The following is a 6,873-nucleotide window of genomic DNA, read 5'->3' as shown; positions in this document are numbered from 1 at the left end:
AAGCCCCAGAAGTCTAGTTTTCAACCCAAAAAACAGATCAACGATTGGATATTTGAGCTGCAAGAAATTTGCAAAATACCGAGCATTGGTCAAACAAGGAGCAAAGTCTGATCGTATATGCAAGGTAGACGTTCGTTGCAACTTGAGTTGATTCCTATAGATCAAGAACTTGAGCGTACTTTAAGAGAACAATGGAGACAGCGGGTGTTTCAAGAACCAGCCATGGGTGAAGTAGTCAATAATGGTAGAGACAATCCTCCACCATTGCCACCACCACAACCAAGGCTTATGCGTGATTATACAAAACCAACGGAGTACAACACACCGTCATGCATTTTGTTGGCTCCAATTGCGCAGCAATTTGAGATTCGTCCACAAATTTTTCAGTTGCTGCCTATATTTCTTGGGAAAGAGGAAGAAAATCCACACCATCAAGGCATTCTTCAAGCTATGTTCCACATTCACCTTCACCAATGTTACTGAAGAACAAATTCAACTTCGTTTATTCCCATTCTCTTTGAGGGATAAAGCAAGCAGTTGGTTGGATTCTCTTCCTGAAGCATCTATCGACACATGGACAGAATTATCCAAGAAGTTTTTGTCCAAGTTCTTCCCTACTCGAAGAACCAATGCTCTGATCAATGAAATTATGAGCTTTCGGCAACAAGAGAGTGAACAGTTTCATGAAAGTTGGGAGCGATATAAGGACTTGTTCCTTCAATGTCCTCATCATGGTTTCAACACTTGGCAAAAGGTTCATTATTTTTACAAAGGTTTGAACTCTCAATGTAGGAGTTTGGTTGATTCAACAGTTGGTGGAACCTTGATGGACAAAACTCCAGAAGACTCCATACATGCCTTTGAAACTATATGTGAAAATTCTGAGCATTGGGATTTTCCTACAAAAGATTCGAGAGTGCCAACTGCACCATCAACAAAACGAGGAGGCCTTTATGAAGTTGATGCAAGGACGGGTTTAGAGGCACAAGTGGCTGCCCTCACGAAGCTTCTCACACCACTAGTAAGTAAGATAGCCAGCAGCCATGTACCTCATGTGCAAGCATCGCCCATGACATGGAAAATTGTCCAGCAAATCCTAATCTAGAAAGCATACAAGAGGTCAATGCATTTAGTGGGAGGCCCCGAAATGATCCGTACTCCAATAATTATAACTCGGGATGGAGAGAACATCCGAATTTATCTTGGAGAGATTCGCAGAATAGCATGGGACCATCAAATTCAACAAAGCAATATCAGCAGCCTTATCAAGCTCCTCCAATTCAATAACAAGATCCTTTTATCAAGGACATGCCATCTCAACTCTTAAAGAAAACCGACCATTATGAACAGGAAGTTTATCGCTTAGACAAAGTCATGCGGTGTTGGAAAGGGCTCAATCTAATTTTGAGATTCAGTTTGGGACAAATAGCTACTACTTTGAACAAATTCGAGCGAGCACAAGGGCAATTTCCAAGCCAAACAGAAATTAATCCAAGAAATAATGAGCATGTGATGGCCATTACAACCTTGAGAAGTGGGAAGATGATCGACAACAAAGCAGAGATGCATAAGAAAGTTGAAAATGAGAAGGAGAGGGGCACGGATTTGAATGACCAGCAGCAAAATTATTCTTTTAAGAGTTCAAAGCAGCCACCATCTGGGCCGAAAAGAACATTATTCGATCCAACGCTGAAGGAAGTGGTGTATGATCCTCCTCTACCATTCCCTCAGTGTGCACAGAAGGGGAAGAAAATATCAATACCCGGGGCATATATTGGACCAATTCAAGAAAGTTCAAATCAACATTCCATTGCTTGAAGCCATCAAAGAAATTCTGTCATATGCAAAATTCTTGAAGGAATTGTGTACTCACAAGCAAAAGTATGGAAAACATGAAGAGGTGATGTTATCAGAAATAGTAAGTGCAGTGCTTCAACGAAAATTGCCACCAAAACTCAAGGATCCAGGAAGCTTTATAGTTCTGTGCATTATTGGAGAAAGAAAATTTGAATGAGCTTTACTTGACTTGGGAGCAAGTGTCAATCTTATGCCTTATTATGCGTACAAACATCTAAGTTTGGGGGAGTTAAAGCCTTGTTCCATGTCTTTGCAACTTGCAGATCGTTCTGTAAAATATCCATGGGGCATTATTGAAGATGTACTTGTCAAGGTTGATCAATTCATTCTCCCTGGTGACTTCATTGTTTTGGACATGGAAGAAGCTGAAATTCCAGGCAATGAGCTACCTCTCATTCTTGGTAGACCTTTCATGGCTACTACAGGTACTAAAATTGATGTAAAAGCTGGTTTACTAACCATGACTGTGCAGGAGATTACCGTAAAATTTCAGATCTTTGATGCTTTGAAGAGTCCTTTGGATTCTCATGATTGTTTTCAGATCGATCTTATGGATCGAATGAAAGAGAAGTTTGAGGTTGCTCATGACAAAGCTTTACTTCAGAAATATTTTGAACCAAACCAAAAAGTTTTGTGGAAAAAGTCAAGATTCAAGTTATTTCCCACTAGGCTTCGATCTAGAGAGATTGGACCTTATCTTGTTGTGCAAGCGTATCCCCATGGTGCTGTGGAAATTCAAGATATGAAGAGTCGTTTGACATTTAAGGTGAATAGCCATCGTTTGAAGCAATACCTGGAACCTATCTCACAAATGAATGAGAAGGTTTTATACCTCAATGATCCTAAATAAAGATTGTTATGTCCGGCTGAAGACTTAAAACTTAGTGCTTCTTGGGAGGCAACCCAAGTTTTTGAAGAAGGAAGATGGAGCTGATGTGTGCGGCAAGTTTCTCGTTAGCAACCATTTAACCAGGGGAGTTCTAAACTTTACTCTTTATTGTTCATCTTATTTTTATTTAGTTTTACTTTTCCTTAATTATTTAACTCATTGCATGCCCTATATTTAACTTCACATTGAGGACAATGTGCTATTCAAGTTTGGGGGAGGAATCTCATTTTGATAGTTTTTCAGTTAGTTGTTTTGTGTCAGTAAACATAGGCTTTCTGTTTTATTAAATTCTAGAACAATCTGTTGCTGTTTCTGAGTTTTGGTCCGTGATGCATTCTTCAATTTTTCGTTCTGAATCTAACCATATAAAGAACGTGTAATTCTGCCTTGTATTTTGTGAGATACATGTCAAAAAAACCAAGCAAAGATCAGAAACTGATTATCATAACTAGGCAGTTTGCGTTTTCAAAGTTTTTCTTTTTAATTTTGTTTCTTGTTAGTTGTTTTTTTAGTGTGTCAATTAGCGTCCTAAAAGTCCAAAGATAATTTGAAAATCCAAAAAGACTTGGTTAGCTCTTTGAGTCGTGTTAGTTAGTCTTTCCAAATCCAATGATAATAACTTGGTTGCTACTTAAATATGGTTCTAAGAAATCGATAAGCATTGTTGGTGTTCTTTGTTTGATTCTTTGGTTAGCCATGCTTTATAAGATCATTCTTTACACCTTTCTCATGCACATAGCCAAGGTTAATGCAATTGTTTGCTTGCTTAGAGAATTATATGTGGATTAAGTAATCATAAAGATCTCAACAAATACTAGAACTTGCTTCAATATCTCTCGAGGCGAAATCCTAAGTCATGCAATATTGGGGAGACGATTTTGGCCATCTTTGGACTATTTGAGCCTTTCTATACCCAACCTTTTGTGTTATCCTTAGTTAGCCCTTTGAAGCCAAACACTTAGCCTTTTCTTTCATCACCCACATTAATCTATACCCATTTAACCTATATTAGCCATACCTTATAGCTTGAGATGAATACCAAGATGAAAGAAATCAAGCCTGAGTTCTACATTTAAGAAGTGGCATGTACCGAAGTACCATGTGTTAAAAAAAAAAAAAAAAGGTTTGAAATTGTTCCATTCCTACAACATTAGTCCTGGATGCCAAGAATCATATTCCAAAGGAGGCTCGACTGAATTACATATGAAGAAGTCTTGGTATATCTCAGGCTCTAGTCTTTCCCTACCTTTTCTTTCTTAGCCAATAACCTAGCCTAACGTTACAACCTTTGTAAAGTCCATTTGATCTTTGGTATTGCATTGATTTACATTAGTGGAGAGATGATGTGAAGAGCAAGCATATGGGATTCGATACATTCATTATCCAGAGATCACTCATATCACACTTGTTTGCATATACCTATCCGAGTTGCAAGTGTTGTGCTAATTATTGGCTAGTCATACACGTACAAGAGGAATGGTTGTGTAAGGTGTTGTTAATGTTTGAATCATGTGTAGAATCCTTACAATGTTTCTCTATTCTTTGAGCTGTATTTTCCTTGTAATCTTTGAGGAATATATTTGGAAAGTCTAACTGCATTGTGTTTTGTGTTCAATTTAATCTTGAGTCTTTGTTGTGTTTGCTTGAGGACTAGCAAAGTTTATGTTTGGGGGTATTTGATACAACCAATATTGCATACATTTTAATGCCCTTTTATTTAGATTTTTGTTATGTTTTTTAGTGAATTTAGTTTGTTTCACTAGCTTTATGTTTTTGTTAGATTTCATGAGTGAAGAGGAAGAAAGAAGAAAAATGAGCACTTTTGCGATTGAAATGAGTTTGGCATACTGGAAGCAGAAGTTGTTTGTGCAGATCAGCCAACTTTATGGATTAAACTGTGCTTCCTCAGAAGAAACCAGTGGTTGAGCCTTATACCATTGGAAAGATATGAAAGTTAGTTTTCAAAGGAATTTTATGGATTGTGATTCCGAGTTTTCTAGAAGACGTTATAGTGATTCTTGTACCAGATGTCGGTCAGCCAAGTCTACGCGGAAATTGCAAATTCTATTGGGTTTGTCAAGTCATGATTCAATCAAAGCCCAAAGCCCAAGATTGAATGTGTTGAGCTGGCCTTAATCCTATTTCACATGGGTTTGAAGTAATTAATTGGGAAGTTTACTTGCCACATCATTCAGTCATGTAATACAAAGGATATCACAAGACCTAATTATGTTAGAACTTGTCTACCATATAAAGGGGGTTTTTGGGAATGTGCTTTTAGAGAGTCTAAGGAGGGGGTCGCAGCAAGGAGCAAAAGAAAAGAGCAGCAGCCGCTGACTATCTTTCCTAAGTTTTTCATGGTTTTTTCAGAATTTTAATTATGTTTTCGTATTCTATGAGTAACTAAACTCTTTTCCAAGGGTTAAGATGATGCCCTAGCATGGATGTTTATGGTTTTTAATGTTATTCATTGGATTTCTAGTTTCTTTTAGATGAATGCTTAATCACTATTTGAATTGTAACTTTTTGCTTGAGTTCTTTGATTGATCACCTTAGGACTTTGCATCTAGTAAGATTGGAAGATGAATTTGAGGCTGAACTAGCAATATAATTCAATTAGCTTCTTGTGGTTAAGTATGGTAAATTACATTGTTGCTTGACAAAGAATAATGGTTTGCTTTCCCTTGTTTTCTAGAGCGTAAAGAGTCTTACTTGTTAAATTTATGCCTTAACCAGGATAGATTACATGTTAGGATATACAACCTCTGCCTGAACTAGGAGAGAATCATTCACTTAAGGAAAACTATGGTCTAATGTGCCTAACAAGGAATTTACAGGAATTATCATCTACAAAATCGAAATATCCATTGAATGCATTGAAACCTGAACTAGATTGCTTGTGGTTGATTCCGAATCCCTAGACTTTTTCATCACTTGCTTTAAAACACAACGTTTTCTTCTCTTTAATTTAAGTTTTATTTAAGGTTATGTTTTTATTTGTTTATAAAATCATCACAACAAACTCTTCACACCTTGGATTGATTTATTAATTAAGATTGAGTCTAATTCGTTGTTTGGGTTTATATTTTATATTTTTGGGTTTGTGTGTCTTTAATATAATTAGATTTGGGTTAGTTTATCAAATTGGAGATTGAATTAGAATCCTCATGGGAACGATACATGGACTTGCAAAACGCTATATTACGATTATCTTGTGCACTTGCAAGTTTACACCAGCAACACTACCCAATTCGCCTCCATTCCAAGTTAATACATCAACTGCACCCAAAACTCCTTCCTAAATCCTCTTAAATACACAAACATCTATAACTCCTCATCCAATTAATACTTCACCTCCCAAAACAAATCCTGTCATCTTTAATACTTCCAATGGCAATTGTGTTCAGCCTACACCAAACTCCAAATCTCAGCATGCAATCACCGTGAATACATCCACTGCCAATGAATCAAATTATGGTAAGAAGCGGCCACATCCAAAGCCAGGTGTTGTTAAGTGTGCGAACTTAACATTTTGTTGCCATTACAACACATTCTTAATGTCATTACAGTAAAAGGTTTAGGATTTGGAAGGATTTTTTTTATAAACAAGAAGTTGTAAACTCAGTTCCGGAGAACCTGAACACCACTTTCACAAGCCATTATATACCTATAATAGGCAGTCATGAATCAGTCGATTCCATCTAGTTTTTGTTGGTCTCACATTTAATCATCTAAATTGATCATCTACAAATGGAAAGCAATGACTAGTCATTGGACAACACTTGGTTTGTCCACAAGACATTCCTAATGTAGTTACACAAAAAAGGGTAAGCAATTGGAAGGAATATCGTCACTAGTTGTAAACAGACAATCCATTTCCATCCATTTATGGCTTGTTGTGCCATTTAATGACATCTAAATTGATCATCTATAAAATGCAGGCAAGAACAACTTAGTACCCATAGTTTAGGCACACATGTCATGGCTCTCTCGAGGAGTGACGGTAATTCCGATTGATCAAATTGCAAAATCAAAGGCCAAAGGTTCTACCAACTCACACTCTACCAACGAGTGGCATCAAAAGTGCCTCGTAAAAGAGTCCACATTGGTTGCATTACAGCAACAGC

The 6,873-nt window shown here is 37.1% G+C and overlaps 1 non-coding gene across 1 annotated transcript; it reads right to left on the bottom strand.

Moving 5' to 3' along the window:
• Positions 1-631: 631 nt before the first annotated feature.
• Positions 632-738, bottom strand: LOC137711780 (small nucleolar RNA R71). Its single transcript, XR_011065126.1, has one exon. It is a non-coding gene; the product is annotated as a small nucleolar RNA R71 (small nucleolar RNA).
• Between the last annotated feature and the right edge of the window lie 6,135 nt (positions 739-6,873).

The sequence above is a fragment of the Pyrus communis genome, chromosome 12, assembly GCF_963583255.1.
Source record: "Pyrus communis chromosome 12, drPyrComm1.1, whole genome shotgun sequence".
NCBI lineage: Eukaryota > Viridiplantae > Streptophyta > Magnoliopsida > Rosales > Rosaceae > Pyrus > Pyrus communis.
This window is presented reverse-complemented; position numbering and strand designations above follow the sequence as displayed.